Here is a 26,525-nt window from a genome sequence, read left to right as displayed (position 1 = left end):
TGCTAACCAAGTGGAGCCAAGATGGTGGGATGAAGGCAAGAATTCCCAGTTCTTCCTTAGGCCACTGCAAATGCCATAAAATTAGGACTCTAATCAAATCCTAGTGTCAGAATCCACAATAAGACCAAGTGAAATAACTTTCTAGCCCAAGACAATTTGAAAGATCTAAGGAAAGAGTTTGTTCCACTACAGTCAGAAGAGGTCACAGTGCAGCCCAGGCTTCAGCCTTGCCAGAGTGAATGAGCTCCAGCCATCCAGGAACAGCCCATGAGTTTCCTGAATCCCTGGAGGCACCTGGGTCTGAGACAGCATCCTTTCCAGACCTCTCAATCCAGAGATTCTGGGTGGATCAGTGGGAAAACTCTGCCACACTGGAGTAAGCGTGGAGCCCAGGCCAGCCAGGTCTTAGCACAGTCCCATACTGGGAACTGGAAGCAGGCCTGTAGAGCCATTCCAGTAAGGATATACCTAGCAGCTGCTTCCAGAGCACTTAGCCCATGGATGGTAAGGGTGTCAGGGAAGACTGTCGAGGTCTCTCCATGATCCCTGGGGCAGGACTCTGTTGATTTGTGCATACTCAGATCCAAATTGTAGTCTAGGGCCCCCTACTGGCATGAATACTGCTCACAACTCAAGGGCAATATGGAGTGCTTGTGACCATCCACAGACCACAGCACAGGCCAGGAAAGCAGTTGAAGTCTCACATAAGACCTTGAAGGAATTAAGGTACAAAAAAACACTCAAAAGTTTGGGAAGTACTCTAAAACCAAGTCATAGGCTGGTGAAATGCCTAAACAACAGAAGAAAAAGAATCTGATCATAATTACTTTGGTTCCATGGAGAATCAAAACACACACTCAGAAGATAACAAAGTCAAATCTTCTATATCCAAGTCTCCTAAAAAAAATAGGAATTGGTCTCAGGCTCTGGAAGAACTCCAAAAAAAATTCTGAAAATCAAGTAAGGAAAGAAAGAGGGGGAAAAATTGGGAAGAGAGATGAGAGCAATGCAGGAAAATCATGAAATCCAAGACAGCAGCTTGGAGAAGGAGATACCAAAAAATACCAAAGAAAATAACATGTTACAAACCAGTTTAGGTCAAATGGAAGAAGTAGTCCAAAAGGTCAGTGATGAGAAGAATGCCTCAAAAAGCAGAATTGGTCAGATGGAAAAGGAGATAAGAAAACTCAAGAAAATAATTCCTTCAAATGTAGAACAGAGCTAAAGGAAGCAAAAGACTGTGAGAAATCAACAAACAATAAAAACAAAACCAAAAGAATAAAGAAAATTAGAAGAAAATGTGAAATATCTCATTGAAAATACAATTGACTTAGAAAACAAATCCAGAAGAGATAATTTTAAAATTATTGGGCTACCTGAAAGTCATGACCAGGAAAAGAGCCTAGACTTCATTTTTCAAGAAATAATCCAGCAAAATTGCCCTGATATCCCAGAAATAGCAGGTAAAATAGAAATTGAAGGAATTCACCAATTACCTCCTGAAAGTGATCCTTCCCCCAAAAAGCTTTCAGGAATGTTATAGCCAAATTCTAGAACTCCAAAGTCAAAGAGAAAACACTACAAGCAGTCAGAAAGCAATAATTCAAATATCATAGCACTTCAGTCAGGATTACATAGGATTTAGCAGCACCTACATTAACGGCTCATAGGGCTTGGAATATGAGATTCCAGAAGACTAAAGACCTTGGATTACAACTGAGAATCAGCTATCCAGCAAAACTGAACATCTTTCAGGGGAAAAGATGGACATTCAATGAAATAGGGGACTTTCAAATTTTCCTGTTGAAATGACCAGAGCCAAACAGAAAGTATGACCTCCAAGTACAGGTCTCAGGTGAAGCATAGAGAGGATGGACAAGAAGGGCAAATTATGTTGAACTGCTTGTATTCCTGCATGGGAAAAATGATACTGATAACTCATATGAACCTTCTCATTTATCAGGGCAGTTAGAAGGAGCAAATATAGACAAAGCACAGGAAAGAACTGAATATGAACGTATAATATAAAGATGGAGTCAACAGGTGAAAAAGGAATGTACTGGGAGAAAGGGAAAGGAGAGGTAAGATATTTCACTTAAAAGAGTCAAGAAAAAGCTTTTGCAATGAAGTGGAAGGGGAAAGGACTGAATCTTCATTATCATTGGAAATGGCTCAGAGATGAAACAATGTACACACTCAATAGGATTGTGAAGTCTATCTTACCCTAGAAGAAAAGGGAGAGGAAAGGGATGGGAGAAAGGGGAAGGGGGAGGAGGGGTGTACTTGATAGAAGAGAGGGAAGATCCAGGGAGAGGGTAGTCAGATACAACATTTTTTTGTTGTTTTTTACAGGGATTGGAGTTGAGTGGCCTTCCCAGCCCACATGACTAGGTGGTTGTTGGGTGTCTGGGGCCAGATTTGAGATTGGGTCCTCCTGGCTCCAGGGCTTGTTTTCTGCCCACAGCACCACCCAGCAGCCCTACAACATACCTTTGAGGAGGGACAAAGTGAAAGGAGAGAGAGAATAGAATAAATGAGAGTGGGGAAGAATAGAATGGAGGGAAATACAGTTAGCAATAGCAACTGTGGAAAAAATATTGAAGCAATTTCTCTGATGGACTTATATTAAAAAATGAGATCCATCCCAGAGACAGAGTTGATGATATCTGAAGACAGATCCAGTTTTTCTTTACCTTTCTTCCACTTTTTTTCCTTGAATTTTCTCTATCTTTGTTGTGGGGGGTTATGTTTACTTTTACAACAAGAATACTGTAGGAATATGAAAATAAACAAATTTTAAAAAGAATACTACCCATCCCCAAAATAGAACTAATGGTGTATGAATATAGACCGAAGCATACTTCTTTTTAACTTTATTTTTCTTTAGGTTTCTCTTTTTTTTTTTTGGAGGGGTTATGTTTACTTTTACAACATAGCTATTATGACACTGTTTTTCCATGACTTCACACTTTTAATCTATATCAAATATCTTGCTTTCTCAATGAGGGGAGGGGGTGGGAGGAAGGGAGAGAATTCAGAACTAAAAGTTTTGAAAGTTATTGTTGAATGTTGTTCTTGCATGTAACCAGGGGAAAAAAATAACATAAAGAATTTTTAAAAATAAGTGATAGAGTCATGATTTGATCTCAGGTCTTCTGACAACAAACCGGTATTCTTCCCATTGTATAACACTGCCTTATCCTCACAGACTAAGAAGGCTCAGAACAGAGATATAAAGGAAGAAACAGAATGTGAATCTAGAGATCAGCAATAGATTACTTTGGTGGGAAGAGATGGTTCCCATAAGAGTAGAATAGAAATTTTGAAGCACTGGCTCAGGATTTTTAGATTATGGGAATTCAAGCAGGAATGAACATGATCTTTATCCCACCCACCCTCTATCTTATTCTCCCATTTTATTAATAGCAGTGGAACTCACTAATGTTAGCACTGGAGGAGACTACTAAGTTAAGACAATCTGTCAAAAAGTATTTAGCCCGGGCTTAGTATGGGTCAGGCACTATGTCCCAAGGAAGCATGGAAAAAACAGGCCAATGCTTGGGAGTCTTTGAAGAGTACTTGGGATGGAACACAAGAAAACATTAAAGGGGTGGTGAGGTGGCGCAGTGGATAGAGCACCGGCCCTAGAGTCAGGAATTTCTGAATTCAAGTCTGGCCTCAGACACTTAATTACTTAGCTGTGCAGCCTTGGGCAAACCACTTAACCCCATTTACCTTGCAAAAACCTAAAAAAAAAAATTAAAGAGTTTTCTAGGAAAGAGACTAGATTGAGAGTCAGGAAACTTAGATTCTAGTTCTGACCTTGACTCTATCTGTTTATTGATTGATTGAATATGAGACTTGTAAGAGATTATCTAACCTCTCCATCAAAAAAAATGAGATTAAAGTTAATGATTTTACCTGCTCACAACAGTTTTCAAAATAAAGATGAGTCAGCTGACTGAGAGGTTATAAACAGGACCAAGGAGAGAAGAGTTTGTAGGTACAACCTTCTCTACTCCTTCTCAAAGTAAAACTGGCCAGACAGGTAAAGACCTATGTTCTCTGTATTTAGTGGACTAGTTCAGCTTTTGATTAGAGTGACTATTGCCTCACTCTAGATCTCTTCCCTTTGAAGTCAGGAAGATCTGAGTTCAATCTGTGCTCTTAGTTGCTGTGTGACACTGAGGAAGTCATTTGACTCCTATTTGTCTCAATTTCCTGATCTGTAAAATGGCAAAAATAATACTATCTCACTCCTGAGGTCTTCAGGCTGACCAAATGAAATATTTGCAAATTGCTTTGCACCCATTAAAGTGCTATGAAAAACAAGTTATTATCATTATCAGAGAAATATGGCCAACAACATGAAGGCACTAGTCTCATTAGACCGTCTAAAATACTACATTGAATCTTTTTGAAACCACTAGGGAAGTAGTATTATGGTTCTTTTTAGTAGAAATGGGAGGAGCTTCCCAGAATTACTGAATGTGTTCACAAATCTTGAGTTATAGGCTTTTTAAAAAAAATTTAGTATATTTCATGGAATATCTTATAATTTAAGTAGAACATCCAAGAAGGGAGAGGTAGAGGCTACAGAAGATTAGTAGGATTGCATCCAGCCTGACCAAACTGGGAGAAGCTTTGGCAACACCAAACTGGTTCAGCACATGATTGTTTACAGTGAGGCCAATTCTGGATAACTGTCAAGCAATTCAAGGAAGGGCAGAGAAGGGAAATTGCTGGAGAAAATGGAGCATGATACTCTTTAGGGGAAGCAATTCACAATGCTCTTGAGAGAGGTTCTGGCATGATGGTCTGGAAGTCAGGGCAAGAATCAAGGAACTCTGGCAAACCAGCTACCCCAGAAAGAGCCAGCTGCCCTCAGATTGAGCCTGCTCCCATACCCTCTCTCATTGCCTATCAAGAGCTCTGCTTGCCCAAAGCTTCACTACCAGGTTCCTTTCTGCCCTCACTCCAAGGTTATGTCTCACCACAGGTTTTTGCTCCTGACTTCCTTCTTACCTGAATACTTGTCTGTATCCCCTTAAATTTTCCTATCCAAGAAAAATGTCTCTGCCCTATTAAAGGTTTTACATGGTGCTTTAAATATGGAAGAAAAGGAGGAAATAAGTATAAGGAGTGAGGGGAGAGGGGGGTATTGGTCAAAAAGGTATGGACTATGCACTCTCATTCAAAAATAGCACTGCAACATCTAAATATTTAAAGGGCTCACTAATGAATTTTAGTTGTGAAGGTGTAGGGGTTAGAAGTCTCCGCACAGTGGGTTAGAAAAAAGAATGCTAATTTGGAGATGGTTTTGCTTTGAATCCTGACTTTATAGCTGCATGACCTTAATTAAATCATTTAATCTCTTGAGACCCCAGTTTCTTCATCTGCAAAAAAAAAAACTAGATGATGATAATTTATGTATACTGAATATATATATATATATATACATATATATATATTTATATACACAGACATTTATACTGAATTTACTTCTATGTGTATATGTTTCATCTTCCAAAAGAAGGCAAGCAAGGACTGTTTGGGATTTGTCTCTGTATCCCCAGTACAGATTAGGCACTTAATAAATGTGTAATGATTGATGGATAAATTAACTGGGTTCTCCTTTACATTTTTTTCTTGCTTCTCCTCCCTACCTCTGAACCCCAACATTATGGGAATCCCAGATGGAGAAAAGCCTTTGAAGTCTTCCACATAATAGGAACTTGATATGTACTCTTGAGTAAAAATAATGCTATCAGAGAGCAGGGTGGAGATGGGGAGGAGACCCAGGTGCCTGCACTCACCTTGCCAACAGAATGTTTAAAGAGCTGACTGGTTCTTTAGAGCTTTAGTGCATGTTTGACTCCAGCTGGCACACTACTTAATTCTTCTCTTCCTGGTGCTCCTCTGAATCATGCAGGAACCCTGTTAAAGAAACTGAAGAAAATAGGCGTAAAGACCTTGAGAAGCAATGGTACCACATAACTAACCTTGAGTAATACATACTCTCTGAATCTCCTTTGTGAACAACACAGATTTCCTAGACATTTGGCTCATATTGGTGAGAGAGGGGGACTAGACTCCAGTGTTGCCTCCTCAAGACTATTCAGTCATAGCCTAGTGACCTCAGACAATTAGCTCAGCTTCTGAAACTAAGGTTCCTGTAAAGTAAATTTATGAAATAGGAGATGTTGGCTTAAGACTTAAGGGGTAGAAGCTGGGAACTCAAGAATTCACAAAAAAGAAAATTCTATTCCAAGAATAAAAGAAATATATGTCCAGCACTATTATTTCCTACAAGATGAAGATTTCAATCCACTGTAAAGGCCTTCCTGACAACAGGCTTATAGTTTTCCCCCAAGAAATTCACATATAAACACAGGCATATAATGTATATATGTATATATATGGTTATTTACATATATGTCTATATTTATGACTGTGTATATATAACCAAATCATAAATTAGTTCCAGAGGCAGCTTGATAGTAGCCAGAGCACTGGACTTAGAATCAGGAATTCTTGGATTTTAATCCTACTTCAGATACTTAATTACTTTATGACCATGACTCAATCTGTTTGCCTCGGTATCCTCATCTGTAAAATAGAGATTAAAATCTCACCTTCTTCGGAGGGTGGTTACAAGGATCAAATAAGATAATGTATTCAAATGTATCACCCAATATGATATCTTCTAAATCTTCAAGAACAATATACAATGAATTATTATTCAATTATTCCATTGGGAAAATGTAATGCACTCTGATTAAACAATGATTCAATTATTGACACATTTTTAAAAAAGAAATTTGCGATAAACATTGGTAATTGTTTGTAAAGAGAATTTCTGTGGTAAATTACTGAATATAAAGATGTGTTATTGTCTAGAGAAATATTCAGTGCTTTTGAGCATCTTCTTTCTCAAGTCCAAAGGCTGTTCCCCCCCTGGCCCAGCCATACAACATCCTTACTTGTCTAAGACTTCCTCTCCCCTCATCCTATGCTCTTTTTGTTCCCCTCTCCTATATTTAGAGCCATGTATGCAGAGTTCTAACTTAGGTGGTACAATCAGAACTTTCTCCCTGGAGGGAGAAACTTAAGGGGATACTGGCAAATGAATTCCTTTAAGGAAAAAGCAGAGGCAAAGATTTGGGGGCACGTGGAAGTGGAGCTTTAGATGGGCAGAACCATTGACAGGATAGTAAGGATGTGTATATATATCTCCATATATGCAAGGGGCTGATGAGATGTGAAGTTCCAACAGAATCCCTTAAGGAACACTGATGGTAATCACATTCCAGCATCTTTCTCCATCATCTTAGGATATTCTATTGGCTAACTATAAGTGTCAATAAATAAACTCTACTTAAACATATATCATTCTTTGGGCTTTCCATTTATTTTTTTAGTAGGTCAGTAGTAATACTTATCACATAACAATCCATTGTGAGGACATTTACTGCCAAGTGTTAGAAGACTGATCGAGAGAAGCTGAACATGGTGCAGTGGTTAAAGAAGCCTCAAGTCAGGAAGATCTGAATTGAAAATCTAGCCTTGGATACCAGTGGGGTGACCTTGGGCAATTTCCTTAACATCTGTTTGCCTCAGTTTCTTCATCTATACCTGCCCAGGGTTGTTGTGAGGAGCCAAGCTCTTAGCAAAATATCTATCACATAGAAAGAGCTATGTAAATGTAAGCTATTATTATTAATAATAATATTTACTATCATCATCATCATCATCTCTCCAACCTCTAATAGATAATGAACCTCAGACTTACATGATATTAGAAATTCTGAATGTATTAGACTCAACAACTCATTCCATGAAAAATATGCCTCCTTGCCTCATTTCACCATAGCTCAGAACTGCATTCCCAAAAGTCCCTGTGTAAAGGGGAGATGGTGTAGAGTAGGAGTACCTAAAGCCATGATGAGACAAGACAGAGTCATTACATATCTGTGTCATCCTTTTATTTTTTAGGTTTTAAAGTCACTATTTTTGTGATTTCTGGGCAAAATTCTGGTACATTTAGCTTCTTGAAGCTCCAGGGAGACATGTTGGTGGTAGTGGGTAAGGGGCTGCTTCAGTCATATGGGGCACTGAGAGAGAACTCTGTCAACCATAGTCTTCTTATTGATATTACCTTATAGAACCATAGATAAAAACTGGATCAGAGCTTAGAAGACATTTAGTTCAATCCCTTCATTTGAATGATAAAGAAACCAAGACCCAGGGGAGGTGAAGTGATTGCCTAAGGTTATAAATGCATAGAAAATATAAAAATGAGATTTGGATTTAGATTTTCTGTCTCCAGAGGTAGTGTGGACTTAAAACAAATGAATGCTCCTATAATATTTTTGTTTCTTAAAACTAAGAAAAAGAGGGGGGAAAAGGAAACAACTTAAAACACCAAGAAAATCTTCACTTAAAATTATAAAGCATGTTTGACTTCTGAATAAAATTCCTGACCCCAAAACTCTACAGCCTGTATGTGGTAGAATCGCTGCCAGTTAATATTAGATCATAGGGTTGGGTCAAACTGGGTGGTTTCTAGATTTCTCTTCCCATCAATTTCACATTTTGTTGTTATTCAGTCATTTCAGTCATGTCTGGTTTTTCATGACCCCATGTGGGCTGTTTTTGTTTTTTGTTGAGTTTTATTTTTCAAAAATACTGCACTATTGCCATTTCCTTTTCCACATTTCATTTATAGTTGAGGAAACTGAGATAAAGGGGGCAAAGTGACTTGTGCAGAGTCACACAGGTAGTAAGGGTCTGAATTCAGATTTGAACTCAGGTCTGCCTGACTTTGAACTTGGTGTTCTATCCACCTTGCTGCTCTAATTTTCACACTGGTATGGATTAAGTGTTTATATGATATATACAGGTTAGTTGGGTGAAACAGCTAACAACAATATGGTTTTAGCAGTAATATCCATTTAATTCCATAGATTCAATGACATTTAGCATTCATGTCAAGCTAAAAATGATTCATGGATCATAATTTAGCTGAATATTTCCCATGAGGCTGAACATGAAGTCATATAAAAGAGTAGAAGGAGCCATTGCTATCCCTTCTAGGAGATGATATACAGAGTTTTGTGGATAGTTTTGTGGAAAGAACACTGGAATTCAGAGAAGTTGGTTTCTGCCACTTTTGCCACTTAATCAAAATCCTGAGATTTTGGTTAAGACAGTTAACCTCTCTCAGGCTCCGTTTATTAATCTGTTAGATAAGCAGGTTGGGTCATGATAGCATGGTACAGAGGAAAGACAGCTAGAGTTAGAAAACTCTTTAGGTCACTAGATGATTGTATGCCATTGAAATAGTTCTGATTGTACCAGGAAACTGCAGTTGTGGATACAATACTGGTCTTGGAGCTAACAAGGTCTGAATTCTATTTCTGGATCTGAAACTTACTGTGTTACTCTAGAAGAATCACTGCCCTCTCTTGCTGGGTCTGTTTCCTTCTCTGTGCAATGAGAATGATGACATTTTCACTATTTTACCCACTGAATTGACTCTGACCCAATAAATAAAATGCTTTATAAATCCTAAATAGCATATGTGTGTGAACTGCTGCTTCCAAAATGTTACTGCATATATAAATACAGCAGAGATCCTAATATACAGAACAAGGTCTTGAATCAGGCGAGAAAGTAGGAGAGAGTAAAGTAAATGTTCCTGCCATCACCTCCCCTTCCCCTACAATTGTTTGGTCTCAGTATAAGAGCTTCTACCAAGTCTTACGTCATAGGACCGGGTTAATGCTCCTCCTCTTCTTTAAACTCTGAGTGGTTTCCATCTTCCATTATTTAGAAAAGCTGAAGTTCAGATGGAGATACTACATCCAACTCTACTCATCCTGAGCACTAAACCAGCAAAAGGTAAGTAATTCTGGCACTACTTTGGTATGGGCTGCTACCTTGGTATTACATTATTGTCTAGAACAGAGCTGACCAAAATGCTACCTGCAGACCACATGTGGCCCATAGGGTGATTTTATGCAGTTCACCAGTGGGTTTACTAAATGCTTTAGTAGACAAAGCCAAGTTACTACAGAACTCTCACTAAAATGGCAAATCAAAATATACTGTCTATTGTTTCAATAAAAACTTTTAAAAGTAAGGTTGGACAGCCCTGAATTAGAAACATGTATGTGTCAGGTCCCATATGATTTGTGAATAAATGCATATATATATGTGTGTGTGTGTGTATGGAGAGAGAGAGGGGGGGGGAGAGAACAAGTAAGAAAGAGATAACTACCCTAAATAAACCATACTATATGAATGGAATACTATCACGCTGTAAAAAATTATGATTTCAGGCAATACTAGGAAGACTCCTATGAACTCATGTAAAGAGAAGTGACAAAAACCTGGAGAATAATTTATACTTTATTAATATTGGGGTGAATGGGCTGTTAAGGGAAGACTAGCACCTCTGTTATAAGGGTTTGTCAAGTCTTTTTCAGGGCTCCTTATATACCTTGGGAATTCACCTATCAACCAACTCTCACCTATAGCTCCAAGAAATTGTAACATATGCAGTAATCACACTGTGGTAAAACCATTTTGGCAGAAGGGCTAAACCAGGTTGAGGGTAACCAATGGGTCTCAAATCTGTTGGTGAGTTAGTCTAATCTTATGAATACATTCCCCTGACAAAATGATCTGAACAATAGATTGGATGACATTCTGACCAAGCTCTAAATGCTCCACAATACCAACTTCAACCACCTTCATAGCCTTTGGAACAAGGTGTTCTCATCCACCCATTCCAGTGGGGGAAGTCTTCACATGCTTGGGTAGAGAAGCTAATGCAGTCATTATACTCTGCCAAATAAAACCTCTTCCTTGAATAATTAATTCCGTTGACATATTGTATGCTTAAAGGAAAGTAGCATAGAGCCAAATATTGTCACAGCTGGAATAAGTAAACGGCTTAGACAACTTATCATTTCATACAATATTTCCCTATATCAGAGAAATGTTGTTTTTTATTCCCCCCCCATTATTTAAAATGAACACACTAACACAAGCAGGGAAAACAACAAGCCTTAAAGAATATTACTATATTATTTAGGGTAATCTGGATCTCCAGTAATAAATTCCCACTCACTCCACAAATATATCCTCTTCCCTCTTAATGCTGTATGCTCAGAGAAGGATGACCCAGCCTAAAAGAGTAGTCATCTAAGTGTATGCTTCTGTGAGAACTAATCAAAACAACTGATTTATCTAAAGATTTATCTAATATTACTTTATAAACCAATGGAAGTATCAATAAGTTAAGGCATTTAGATTTCTAAAAGAGAATTTTTGCCATGCCAATGGGATTGCCTAAACATAGACCAGGGTTTTAACTTGAGACCTTCTTCCTTCTATCTAAGGAGAATTTCCCATAACTACCATAACTTCCCATAACTTCCCATAACTTCTTTAAAACAAGAAAATTGCAAATAAGGTGTTGTTTCTTTATTCCTGCAAAAAACTAATCAATGCTAATCATGCCCTAAAAGTTATTGAGGCATACAACTCCATAAAGAAAAGAGGAACAAAATCAACAGAAAACCATGGTATACCTTGGCTTACATAATGGACAAAAAAATTAAATGAGAAAGGGTCTATATTCATTTAAAAGAAATTTAAATTGTTCTTCCAAAATCATTCTGCCCTTATCAGAAGGAAATTCACCATAAAGCAGGGATTTTTAATGTCCGTGTGTGTGTGTGTGTGTGTGTGTAATGGACTATATTGGTAGTCCTTTGAAACCTATGAATCCCTTCTCAGAATATTTTTAAAATCATAAAATAAAATAATTAGAACTAGAGAGAAAACTAATTTTATTTTTAATATATATGCATATATATATATATATATATATACATATATATACACACATATGTATATTGAAGTTAGCAGATACTACCTTAAGAACTCCTGCCTTAAAGGAAAATGCTTCACTTCTTAAGTTATTAGATGTTTCCTAGAATTTCTTTCCACTGCTTATTCTCATTAGAGAATCTAGGAATGGGAGACTTGGGTAAGAAAACTTCAAAAGGGTACTATATGCTTCCCTTCTAACTGGGCTTTCTAGTATCCAAAATGCTAGCTACCATCAATAAACAATTTAGGTGCTGATTCTAGTGTCCAGTGAGTATATCCAGTTCAGTTCACAGAATTAATCTTTTAATTAAATAATTAATCACACTTTTTCCTTATGTTTTCCTCATGGGTCCATGCCATGTTTACCCCAATTTATTCCTTGCTTCCTACTGTAATTTGTTCCTAGATTACATTATAAATGCCTATTGACTGAGATAAATTCCTGTTCCAATCAATTTCTAGTGTACTGGTCCCAGGTTGTATGTACTAAGAAGAAATTGTTAAATTTTCCGTGTTTTTGTGTGGGAGCCCTTATACTTCATAAATTGGGATAAGGAAGCAAGCCTTGAAAATTTAAATTGTCTACTCAATATTACTCAGGTTCCAAATGGCAGACCCTTTATTCAAACAAAGCTACCCTACATTATTGCACTCCAGGTCATCTAATTCAGCACAAAAGTGACAACCAATGCTTTCTATATAATATCTCTGACAAATCATTTTTCAATATCTGAAGACTTACATTCAAGAAGATATTCTGCAGCAGCTAATTCTAATTTTTCCTACAATAAATCTAAATACATCTCTCTCAAACTTCTATTCATTGTTCTTCTCTCCTTTCAAGTAGAACAGGACTAATGCCTCTTCCACACAATAACCCATATCCCCTTAGCCCCAAATCCTGTTTTCTCTAGGTTTAATGCCTATCTCCTCCAAGCAATTTTCATAAGTCTTCTCACTCTCGATTACTCCAGAACCTTGTCAACATCTTTCCTAATATGATGTCCTCAGATTCAATGTGGTATTCCAAATATAGTGTGACCAAAGCAGACTTTAGCAGAACAACCACTTCTCTTATTAGACATTACTACTCTTTATTTTAATAAAGTCTAGGGTGAATTGTGTAACCAAAGCCTACACTTGTGAAATTGATTTTCTAAACTCAAGACTCTTACATGTCTTTCTTGCTATTCCTCATATGCAACAATTCATCTCCCATTTTCTTGTCTTACAACATCTCTTACATCTCTTACAACAGCTGTATCCCAAAGTGAACAAAGAAAAAGGGAAAGTATCTATACATACACAAATGTTCAAAACAGAACTTTTTGTTGTGGCAAAGAATTGGAAATCAAAGGATGCCCATCAGCTGGGGAATACCTGAGCAAGTTGAGATGCGTGATTATGATGAATACTATTGCACTGCAAGAAATAATTGTGGGAAGGAGGGGTGTCAGAAAAACCTGGGAAGATTTAATAAACTGACACAAAGTAAAGTGAGCAGAACCAGGAGGATTTTATACATAACAGCACCAATATTGTAACAATGATCAGCTATAAAAACTTAATCATTCTGATAAATATAATCATTTGTGACAATTTCAAAGGACTCAAGATGAAAAGTGCTTTCCACCTACAGGGATAGAATTGATGAATTCTGAATGCAGATTGGAGCAAATTTTTTCATTTTTTTCTTGCTTTTGGTGGGGGGGGCAGGGCAAGGCTAACACAGAAATGTTTTGGATGGACAAAAAAAGAAATAGACATATCCTCTTTCCCTGATATACTGTCTAGCTGTCATGTAAAAAAATTGAATTTAGTCTGACATGACCTATTGATTAGTTACTGACTAATCCATGCTGCCTTTTAGTTAGAGAGAGAGAGAGAGAGAGAGAGAGAGAGAGAGAGAGAGAGAGAGAAACACAATAAATTATTGAAGGAATAATTTCAAAAAGAATAACTTTGGATAGGTAACTTCAGATAGTTTCTCAGGTATGGAGTAAGGGATATGATGGATCTTAATAAATAGTCTATTTTCTCAGTACTGTAGAAAGTAATTTCATCTGTCATGAAACATTTTTGTTCCATCTCCAAACCAAAATTCTCACAATCTTTCATTACCATCACCCTATTTGTCCTAAAGAGTGGCCCTATTCCCTTCTTCAACCCTCTGCTTGCCTTTAATATGGCTAAAGATTAATTGGCACCATTTTGCTGAGTGTATAGTCTGAAACTTCTTAGAAATATGTTATTATCCATCCAAACTAAAAGTAACCCAAAGTCCATGTAAAGCTGACCTGACTAATGTGATGCTGATCTCTTGAGATTCCATGACTCTTTTCTTTCCTTCCTTTTTTCCTTTTTCTTCTTCTTTCTTTTCTTTTTTATTTTCCTTCCTTCTTCCTTTCTTTCTTCTTTCCTTCCCACCCTCCCTTCCTCCCTCCCTCCCTTGCTTCTTTCCTTCCCACCCTCCCTTCCTCCCATCCTTCCCTTCCTCCTTCCTCCCTTCCTGTCTTCTTTCTTTCTTTCTTTCTTTCTTTCTTTCTTTCTTTCTTTCTTTCTTTCTTTCTTTCTTTTCTTTCTTTCTTTTCTTTCTTAATTTCTCTTTCCTTTCTTGAGACAATCAGGGTTAAGTGATTTGCCCAGGATCACATAGCTTATGTGAAGTGTCTGACATGCTTCCTTGTCTCTCCTTTATTTTGTCTCTTTCAGCATTTTATTTTCCACACTTACATATAAAAAATTTTCTTCAGTTAATAGTACTTCTCAATTTCATGAAAAGATAGTTATCAATATTCATTTTTGTAAGATTTTGTGTTCCAAATTTTTCTCCCTCCCCAAGACAGCAAGTAATCTGATAATAGTTATACCAGTACAATCATTTTAAACATATTTATATATTAATCATATTTGAAAGAAGAATCAAAACAAAAGGGGAAATAACTGTGAGAAAGGAAAAAAAATTTAAAAAGCAAAAATAGTATGCTTGGGTCTACATTCAGACTCCATAGTTTTTTTCTCTGAAAATGGACAAATTTTCCAGTACAAATCTTTTGAAATTATCTTTGATCACTGTATAGCTGACAAGAGCTAAGTCTATCATAGTTGATTATCACACAATTGTCCACTTCGTTCAGCATCAGTCCATAGAACTTTTTCCAAGTGTAAAAACAATTTTTACTATTCATTAAAAAAAAAACTTTGCATTCCAAATTCTCTCCCTTCCTTTCTCCCTCCCCCATCTTTAATTGAAAAGGCTAGCAAGTAGATATAGGGTATAATATGTGTAGTTTAAGCAAAATATTTCCATAATAGTCATATTGTGAAAGAAAATAAAGATTTTTAAAAGCCTCAAGAAAAATAAAGTAAAAAAGTATACTTCAAGTTGTATTCAGATACTATCAGTTCTTTTTTTCTGGAGATGCATAGCATTTTTCAGCATAAGTGCTGCAAAGTGGTCAAATCATTGTATTGCTGAGAATAGCTAAGTCATTCATATTTAATCATCTTACGATGTTGCTATTACTTTGTTCACATTTCACTTTGCATCAGTTCATATGTCTTTCAAGATTTTTTTGAGAGCGTCCTGTTCATTGTTTTTCATGGCAAAATAGTATTCCATCACAATCACCTATGACAATTTGTTCAGACATTCCCCAATTGATAGGGATCCCCTTAATTCTGAACTCCTTGCCACCAGAAAAGAGATGCTATAAAATTTTTTGATATAAAAGCTTTTTACCTTTTTATTTTATTAATCTCAATTGGGAAACAATCTAGGAATAACATTACTACCCCACCAACAATGCATTAGTGTCTCATTTTTTCCATATCTCCTCCAACATTTGTCATCTTTTTCTGTCCTATTAGCCAATTTAATAGGTATGAGATAGTATCTCAGAATTATTTTTAATTTGCGTTTCTCTAATCAATTAGAAAATGACCCTTATTTTGTTATAAATTTGACTTAGTTCTTTATATATTTAAGAAATGAGTTTTATCAGAGCAACGTCCTTCAAATTTTTTTTGCAATATTGCTAACTCTATTTCTCTCCCTTCTATTCCCATTTATTCTTTTTTCTCCCTACTTTCCCTCCTCAAAAGTGTTTTGCTTCTAACTACCCCAATATGCCCTCCCTTCTCTCATCATACTTTCTCCTTTTTTATGGTTTATGTCAATATATTTTATTTAAATTTTTATTTTATTTTTTCCAATTACACATAAAAATACTTTCAACATTTCCTATAAGATTTTGAGTTCCACATTTTTTTTATCTTCCCCCCCTCCTTCTCCCCTTCTTATGATACCAAGTAATCTGAAATAGGTTATATATATACAATGTTAAACATTTCCATATTAGCTATATTGTGAAAGAGGAATCAAAAGGGGAAACTATGAAAAAAAACAATTTTTAAAAAATGAAAATAGTATGCTTTGATCTGTATACACTGCATACACTATCTCTTTTCTTATCACTTTCCCCCTCCTACTTTCCTATGGGGTACTGTGTCCAATTGAATGTGTTATGTTTTTCCATCTTTGAAATGATTCTGACTAGATTAAGGTTCACTCACTCCTTCTCTTCTCCCATTGTTAAAGATTTTTTCTTGATTCTCTTGAGATTATTTAACCCATTCCACCTCTCCCTTTCTTTCAGTATATTTCTATCTCACCCCTTAATTTTATTAAGATATCATCCCTTCATATTCTTCTCACATCTGTGGCCTCTATACCTATTCCTTCTAATGCCCTAATTTTAAAAAGTGCTTATAAGATATGAGTTATCCTCCCATGTAGGAATATAAACAGTTTAACCCTATTTTAGTCTCTTATGATTTCCCTTTCCTCTTCATGCTTCTTTTGGGTCCTGGATTTGAAAATAAAATATTCTATTCAGCTCTGTGCTTTTCAACAGGGAAGTTTGAAAGTTCCCTATTTCATGAAGATTTTTCATGAAGTCACTAGTTTCCTTTTTCTTATTTCTAATTTTTAAGGAATTATTTTCTTCAATGAGCTTTTGTGCCTCCCTTTCCATTTGACCAATTCTCCTTTTTTAAAGTATTTTTGCCTCATTGGTGTTTTTGTTTTGTTTTGTTTTTCCTGATACTCCTTGGTAGCTTCTTTATTCATTTTTTCAATTATATGCAAAGATAGTGTTCAACAGTCAGTTTTGTAAGATTCCAAATTCCAAATCTTTCTCCCTTCCACCCTTCCCTCTGATAATCAACATCTGATAAAGGTTATACATGTTTAACTATCCTAATTGGCTTTTGTGTTTGTTCTTATCTTTTGTGTTTTTAAGGTGCTATTTTCTTCAATTTTTTTTGTATCTCATTTTCCATGCTATCGATTTATTTTTCATGGTTTTCTTGCATCACTCTAACTTCTCTTCCCAACTTTTTTTCTACCTCTCTTACTTGATGTTTAAAATCATTTTTGAGCTCTTCCAGGGCCTGAGGCCAATTTATTTTTTCTTGGAACCTTTTGAGTTTAGGAGTTTTGACTTTGTTATCTTCCTCTGAGTGTTTATTTTGATGTTCATTGTTACCACAGTAACTTTCTAAGGTCTGAATGTTTTCCATTTGCCCATTTCCAAACCTATTACCTGATTTTTAACTCTGTTAAAGTAGTAGGGTAAAAGAACACTGTTCCAAGTTTCTAAAATTTCATGCAGCTGTTTTCTGAGATATTTCAAGGCATCTTAAGTTTTCAGTTCTTCCAATGTGGTATGATCTAAGGAGAGGTGTTTACTACTCTCTTGGCCTGTGCTCTGGTCTGTGAGTGATCACAAGCACTGTTGCTGCCCTGGAACTGTGAGGACAGTCCTTATTCCCCTGTGCTTCAAGTTCTGGTGTGTTGGTGCTCCTCCTTACCCTGGGACTGCCACTCAGGAGGTCTGTGACTGTGACCCAGATCTGAAGTGATTTTATCTTAATCCATAATTTGGTTAATGAGGGTTTAAGTACCATGGTTGGGGACCTAAGTGGGGGGGGGGATGTGGAAGACAGTATGGTTGGGGGGGTGATACAAATGGTTCAAGAAATTATTTGACTTTGCATGATGCTTTAGTTTATGAGGATTGTGTACCCAAGGAGAGCAATTGAAAAGGAGGTAAGGAATAAAGTGATTTTAATTTGATGTGATTCATAATTCTTGAGAAGTTTATTTCTAATGAGACAGAAGAGGGGCAGGTACTTAATGACTTTGAGGCAATGCTGCTTATCAAGCAATCAAGCAGTCAATCAACCTTTGGTTGATTGATATTTTGATTAATAGTACTTTGAAAACAACAAAAACATTAAAAGGAGAAAAAAATTAAAAAGTTGTGAAATACTGTTGTAACATGATAGTACAGACTCACATCAGATTATTTGCTATAGTGGGGAGGGGTAGAGAAAGGAGAGGAGAGGAGAAAAAATTGGAAACTCAAAATCTTATAAAAATAAATGTTGAAAAATATTTTTACATGTAATTAGAAAAAACAACAAAATACTATTAAGTGCAAAGGGACAAAAATCCTGTTGTAGCCCCTTGGACTACATCATTTACTCTTCCAGAAGGAACTTGTCCTTCGACTCACAGAATCATTTAATCATCTTAGTTATGGAATACCTGAACTAAATTTAAATTTGAAATGAGTGAATAGTCTTTTCACCTCAGCAAAAGAAATCTAACTCATTTTAAAGCTTTCTTTTAGCCAAGCCTAACTGGGAAACCCATAGTTACTCCAAAGAAATACCAAAGTAGTTACAGAACTTGGAATCAAACCTCAGGGTGTCATTGTGGATGAGTAATGGTCTCAGCTGGGGATTGCGAAAGGAATTTAATCTGTAGCAGCAAAATCAGAGTCCCACTCCTCCCACCCCTTCTTTTGGGGGGGAAAAACAATTTAAGGCATTGACAGCAAAAACTATGAATTGACTTAGAAGTTTCTAGATTTGGACACGTACTGCTGTTCTCATCCCATTTATGCAAACAGGGTTCAAAATTCGGTTCAATTCATCATTTCTAGTGGCTGTCCACTTTTCAGAGTCAGGAAGGCCATTCCCAACACCTCTGAATGCAGCCAGTTCTTGTTCTGGAAAACTCTGTAGAAAAGTTTGTTCTGACATCTTGCCAAAATGTGCTCCTTGGAGACTTCCATCCAGTAACTCCTAACTTTGTCCTCTGGATTCAAGCAAAACAAGACCACTTTCTGATCCACGATACCACAAAAAAAAAAAAAAAGGAGGATGTTTAGCCTTTGAGGCAGGAGGGCTGTATTAAAAAGTATCCTTAAGAAACAAAGATAGAATTTTATTTAATAGCTAGCATGATAATAATAATAAGCTATATTGCTTATATAGCATCTACTATTTCACAGACCACTAAAAACTTTACAAACTAACACATTTTATACTCACAATAACTCTGGGAGGTAGGTGCTATTATCATCATCATTTTGCAGTTGAAGAAACTGAGTTTAACAGAGGTGAAGTAACTCCCCCAAGGTTACACAGCTAGTAAATGTCTGAAGCTGGATTTTAGATGGTACAGTGGGTAGAGCACCAGCCCTGAAGTCAAAAGAACCTGAATTCAAATCCAACCTCAGACACTTCCTAGATGGGTGTCCTTGGGCAAGTTACTTAACCCTTGACTACCTTGTATCCAGAGCCATCTCCAGTTGTCCTGTTCTTTATCTGACACCAGACCCAGAAGGTTCTGGGAGGAGAAAGTGAGGTTGGTGACTTAACATAGCACATCCCCTCCCTCAAATCCAATTCACCTGCTTGTCATGGCATTACCTCCCTGATATCATGGTTTTCTTTGTGAACAGAGGACAAAAACACCATCACCACCAATCACTATCATCAAGGCTGTATTTAAACTAGGGTTCTTTTTAGACTCTAGTCTCTATGCTCTATCCTTGGCACCACCTAGCTGTCTTATTTCAAAGGGATCTTTGTTCACAGCTAATTGCAACATTTCATCTAGCTTTGGGGGACTTCTCTCTCCCCCTTCCCCTCCTCCCCAGTGTGATTAGGATCTATGAGTGGCTCTAATTATCTAGTGATGTAATGAATCAGTCATAAAGAATAAGAACTTGTGGACAGCAGAAAACTTCTAAATTAAACTACACAGTGATGATTGTCTAGCCAAGAACAAGCTGAAGTCATCCCTTATATCATGTCTCATCATTCCCCACCCCTGTCCAGTCAGAAAAATATTAGTTATTAGTCAATAGGGCAATTTAGATGCCCCTTTTATTTCATTATTTCTACCTAGTTTATACAATGCTTAAATGTAAGTTGTAGTACAAACAACTGGCTATGCTTTTTTTTTAGTTGTTTTTTTTAACAAGGCAGTGGGGCTAAGTGACTTGCCCAAGGTCACACAGCTAGGTAATTATTCTGTGTCTGAGACTGGATTTGAACTCAGGTCCTCCTGAGGGCCTGTGCTCTATTCACTGTACCACCTAGCTGCCTCTGACTCTACTTTTAAAGAAAATCAAGGCTATTGTTTATACACACACACACACAGATATATATGTATGTATATATATGAAATGTTAATTTATCTCCTAATGGGGATCAGAGCTTTTCACTGAGTCTAAAATTTGTCCTTTATCCTAAGTCAGCAACATCCTGAGGCTTTGCCTGCTTACTTCCAGAGTCATGCTATACATCACTAGATATGGAACTTGATATGATAGAAAAAAATTTGCTTTTCATCAAGTGAGCACTCAGACAATTGTAATGTTAGGTTGTGAACTTAGAGATTTCTCAAAGCCCTGGTGAACCCCTCCTTTCCTTCTTGACTTAACAGTCTTAAAGATCTAGGTCCATATTATTATGCCTTTTTTCTTCTTGTCAAGTCAATCCTTCAAATAAGAATTTATGGTGATTGTGTGATTTGAATACATTATAGGATTCAGACCTGGCTTTGAAACTTATTAGCTCTGAGATTTTAGAAAAATTATTTAACTTCTCTGTGTAAAATGAGAGAATGATATTTATATCTATCCTACTGTGTAGTAGTGAGGAAAGTCCTTTGTAAACCAAAACTTGCTACAGAAATAGGAGTTATTCTTACCACCAATGAATAGGGTTGAATTTGAAAATCTAGCACATTTCTAAGAGGAACTATGCCTGAAATCCAGGCTGACACTCTGGGCTGTGGAGCTTGAATAACTTCTCTAAGTATGAGTCTCTACAGATCAACTATTCCAGGCCTTTATAATGGAGAATAATTAAAGTTTCCAAGTTTTCCCCCCCTTAAAAATAATTATTCAAGCCTTCTAAAAATACTTAAAGAATGAGAATAAAGTGAACAAGTTAGGTAGTATAATAAAGGACTGGATGAGGACTGGACCTGGAAGCAGAAAATCTGAGTTTGAATCTTGCTTCAAACACATCAGCTGTGTGAACCTGGGCAAATCACTAAACTTTTTAATCTCAATTTCCTTATTGATAAAATTAGGTGATTGGATTCAATGGACTTTAAGATCCCTTTCAGAAGGCTCAGCCATGCCCCTGCAGACTTTTAAAATGCAAAACACTCTCTAGGTGGTGGCTGAGGTGGATCCTAAGCTCCAAGTATGAATACTGGTAGTCAAGAAGAGAACCAACTTACAAGAAGAACCCATCACTTGAAAGAGAATTCTCATCTCTTGGGGAAAATGAATTTTAAGTTAATTGAATTTTCTAGAAGTTAAAGGTAAATATATAAATTGGGGCTTTAATGAACTAGTTTTATGAGTGCGGATTCAGAAAATACCTTGAACTTAAGGTAGTTATCCCCAAGGAAACCTTAGCTTTTGAGTATGTTGAGTAGTTATCCTGACTTATTGTTTTATATTTAATGTTTTGTGGCCTATTGCACAGGCAGCTAAAATAATTTTTTTTTACAGATAAAAACAAAGCATAATTATAGTTATCTTGTGTAGTATCACTGAAGCTTTCTTAGGACCTCTCAAATATCAAACAAGATAAATGGAATGACATATACATCATGCTGTTCACAGATGATTTTGACTTCTTTAAATAATCATTGAATCACTAAGTTCAAGCTCATTAAGGATAATCCTTCCATATTTCTGCTGGAAATGTTTTCATCTGGAATTGCCATCATAAATTCCTGTATCTCCATAAACAAATCCACACACTTCAGTCATTTATTTGAATCTGAATGTGAATGTTTTTCATGGAGAGCCTTTTGAGCCTACTCTTGGATTTTAACTCTATTCCAAAGTAAGACACTTTCAGTTACATCTGACAAATCCCATAAGTAGTTATTATCATTGCTTGAAAATGTCTGCATGTTTCAAATGTTCCCATAGAGATCAGCTGTTTATCTTATGCTCTGAAAATGTCCATCAGTTGTCTTCTTCCTTTTCCTCCAATCCCAAACCCTACCAAATTTTCTTCTCTGGGCTGAAATATTCTGTGTTTTATCAAATGATTATTATATGAACAAGATGCAAGGACCTTCACTGTACTGGCTGATTTTCTCTGGACATCTTCCAACTTATCAATTTCCTTCTTGAACAGTGACAGCAAGAATTTAACCAAATACTTTACACGAGGTCTAATAAGGCAGAACTTCCTTATTCCTAGAAGCTACACCCCTCTTAATGAAGCCCAAGATTGCACTATCTTTTTTGGCTGTCATATCATACAACTGACTCACATTAAACTTGCAGACAACTAAAACATTCAGAATAACTTAATTTTTCAGAATAACTGCTGTTTAAACATGTTTCCCATATCTTCTATTGACAAAGTTAATTTTTAAATAGCCAAATCTAGGGCTTTATGTTTATGGCTATTTAATTTAATATCAGAATAAGTCAAATGCTCTAGCTTGTCAAGATTTTTTTTAGATCATAAATCCATTGTTCATTGTTTTAGCTTTTTTCTCCTGGCTTCCTGTCTTCTGCACAATGAATGTGCCACCCACATATTTGCTCAAGTCATTGAAAAAATGTTAAAGGGCACAGTACCAAGCACTAATCTCTGGGCAATTTCACTGAAGGCCTGTCCTATTGCCATTCTCTGAATCTGTCCAATTAACCAGTTCTGAATCGAACTAAGTATATTACTTTTTTTCCTCTATCTCTACATTTTTTTTCTATATAGAAAACTGCTTTATGCAAAGCTTTGCTAAAAATTTAGGTAAACTATATATCCACTGCATTGCTTTCAAAAATGAAAAAAAAAGAAAGGAAGGAGGAAAATATCATCCAGGCATTCCCTGTTTATAATGAAGTCATACATTAATTATTGATGATCTTCTTGCTTTTCCAATTCAGAATTAGAATCTGGATCTGGGCTCCTCTTGGAACTCAACTTCTGACTTTCTTCACTAGACCAAACCCCTCCAATTTATCTACATTTCTCTACTTTTTTTATGGCTCAAATATTTCTTCTGCTCCTACAACTTCCAACAGAACTTAATTACCAAACACTAAAATATCTATTTTTCATGGTATATCTTTCTAAAAAGTGATTAGGCATAACACCTACTATTAATGGGATAAGGGCTGATCTGATGATGGCATAGCAATAGGGAACTCCTGGTGAGGCACATGCTTGAGTACTGCAGACTGGGCTCTTCTCTGCAGGAAAAAATTTTAAAGAATTGCTGAGAGTACTTGAAGTTAAGTGATTTGCCCAGTCACATAACCAGTCTATGTCAGAGGAGACTTGATCAAAGGTCTTTCTGGCTTGGAGATCATGATTCCATCCATTATGTCTATATATATACATATATATCATATTGATTCCATAAAGATTTATGAATAAGACAGGAATCAATCCTGAATCTCATCAATGATACATAATAATACTATCTATTACTATCTATTAACTACCACAACAAGAGCAGTTTTATATATATATATATATATATATATATATATATATATATATATACCATCTCATTTTCAGACTAGTTAAATTTACTCTTAATAGCTTATATTTGCTATATAACAATGCTTTACAGAGCTATGAGCAATGCCTTTTATTTTTTCAAGGTGTTTTCATTTTTCACATTTTGTTTTCATAATAACTGTATGGTTAATAGGATGTTATCATTATCCTCATTCAACAGATGAATGGCAAAGAAGTTAAATGACTTGCCTAATATACCAAGAAAAGACAGGGCAGAAAAGCAGATTTCAGCTACTATACTAATAAACTATACCAAAATATTTCATTTCACTTCCTGCAAAGCAATGATGCACCTAAAAGGTTTAGCATACATTAAAATCTCTTCAAAGTTACTTGTCTGAATACTGTTGCCTACTTTGAGTGATGGATCATCTATTACAGAGATAAGTTCTCTGAACCTAATGAACTCTTGAGTACAGATTAAAGCATACTTTTTAAAATTTTATTTTTCTTGCTTCTATGTGCATGTTTTCTTTTCCAACATGGCTAATAAAGCAACATGGTTTGAATGAATTCACATATATAATTGATATATTGTTTGCCTTCTCAAGGAGAGGGAATATTGAACTCAAAATTCAAAACATGTGATTGGGAAATAAATGTTTTATAAAATAAAAGATACTTTAAAGGAAACATTCTCTGAGTTTAAGAAGCTTTATCCTAAGAATTGATAGTTTAAATAAATAAACAAAACATCATTTTAAGCTTTATTTCATCACTCTTATCAAGCACACATCAGAAAACATGTCAACAGTGCATCATGGTAAGTCAGTTTACAGCAAAACTGAACAAGGCAATCGTGTTTACAGAAAAATTTATAGTAAACCAACTATATGCAACAAAGTCAAGTTGAAATGCAGTGTTTATACTTTTAGGGCAGAGGAAAAGTAGAAAACAATTGGAAGTTCTTTGCTATTCAGCAGCAAAAAAAACTTAATACTCAAGAAAGACTTGAATGGAAAGTTGAAAAATAACTCGTGTCCTTGAATACAATTATAATAAAGCAATTTTATTTCTTGGTGTTCACACAAGTCTACATTTACTATTCTGTTAAATTATTTAAAAGCAACAACTTTTAAAGAAGCAGTATGAAACTCATCTAGACCAGACCTCATCCATATAGCCAAGAAAGGGCAAGACAGTGAATGAGCACTGAGACCTTCTGTGGAAATGTTACAGAGATGATGCATTGAATTGTTCACTATGCACCTGCAGGTTCCTTGTAGTTCTGAGGTGAAGGTGGATGTCAGGACAACACTCCCTCTCACTGGCTTTGGTTAAGAATTCTTTCTCATTTTCAATCATAACTCACTCTAAAACCCACAACAGTTGTGTACTTCTGGACTCAAAGCTGCAGGGTTTGACATTCATCACCATTCTAATTTGAATAGAGGTAACGAAGGTTAAACCTTCTTGATCCTCATGAATGGATTGAGAGTGAACCAAAGGTGGCAAAGAGAGAGTCAAACCTTTGTGGGAATATAGTCCCTGCTCCCCAAGCTTTGAAACAGAATATGAAGGAATGTTCAATGCTTTCAGGTTATACTATGAGAAAAGAGATGAGATTACACCAAGTTTCACATTTCTTAGAATGAATATTCTATACAGATGCACACATAAAAAAACCTACCTCTTTATAAATAAACACTATTTCCTCCAATAATAAGGTGCTCTTACTTTGCAGCTAGTGCATACGAACGCCACCTACTATATATATCCGATGTGCAAATGGAAATACAGAGATGGCTATTTCCCAGTTTACAATGCGTTTACTCACATGGGCGATACCAAACAACAGTTTCCACTAAATTCAGAGATCACTGAGTTTAAAATACAAAACAAAAACAAAAAATAGGTTTTTTTGGTTTTTTTAAGGCCTGGCTTCATAAAATTTAATAAGGATTTTCTGGGGGATGTTGGAGGAAAGGTAAAGAATAGTTCTGTTTCAGGTGCTGAATCAGAAGTGCTGTTTTTTTGTTTTTGTTTTTTAATGAACTCAAATTTATAGATAAGTATGCATAAGATTACTAAGACCAGTAATAAGTAAGACCATTTTTTCCTACTATTTCTCTACTTTTAAATATGAGGAACTCTACCCAGGAAACAAGGTCATTTTCATGTGGTTTTGGACTATTTTATGATTTTATTCTAGAGGTTCCATGTACTAATAACACATTATGATTAATAATTACTTTTACTATCTGAGCGCTAGGAAGTAAAGGGTCATTGGCTGACTGGAAGAAAGGGAAAATTCCAATTAGAGTTAAAAACATTTATCATGGGGAATTCATATGCTGATCATTAAAAGTTGATTTCAACAAGTAACCCTAAGCCTTTAATGAAGGGTTCATTATAAACATTTTTTTAATTTATTCCAGTTTGGGTTAAATGTGATTTATTTCTACAATAACAGCCCTGCAAAGTGAAAAGAAGACTGGTGAGCAGTCAGAGGACCTGGGTTCAAATGCTACCTCTTGACACTACCTAAGTGGCCATGGACAAATCACTTAACCTCCCTCAGTTTCCTCATTTATAAAATGAGGCAGTTGGTCCAGACAAGCCTCTAGGGTTCCTTTAACTGTAGATCTGTAATCTAGCTATACTTTGTATTAAAATGTACTTACTACAAAAAAATTCAGGGCCAATCACCACACATGGAAATTGAGTTTCCTTCTGAATTTATATTAATG

The 26,525-nt window shown here is 36.0% G+C and overlaps 1 protein-coding gene across 1 annotated transcript in view; it reads right to left on the bottom strand.

The window, feature by feature from the left end:
* The window catches only part of UHMK1 (U2AF homology motif kinase 1), a 57,656-nt gene that overhangs the window by 5,183 nt on the left and 25,948 nt on the right, over positions 1-26,525 (bottom strand). Inside the window, exon 8 of the transcript XR_012475582.1 lies at positions 5,817-5,949. The gene's annotated coding sequence lies outside the window, so the exon portion shown is untranslated. The remainder of the gene's footprint in view (positions 1-5,816; positions 5,950-26,525) is intronic.

The sequence above is a fragment of the Macrotis lagotis genome, chromosome 2 (genome assembly GCF_037893015.1).
Source record: "Macrotis lagotis isolate mMagLag1 chromosome 2, bilby.v1.9.chrom.fasta, whole genome shotgun sequence".
NCBI lineage: Eukaryota > Metazoa > Chordata > Mammalia > Peramelemorphia > Peramelidae > Macrotis > Macrotis lagotis.
The sequence above is the reverse complement of the archived record's forward strand: the minus strand, read 5'-3'. Positions and strand labels throughout refer to the sequence as shown.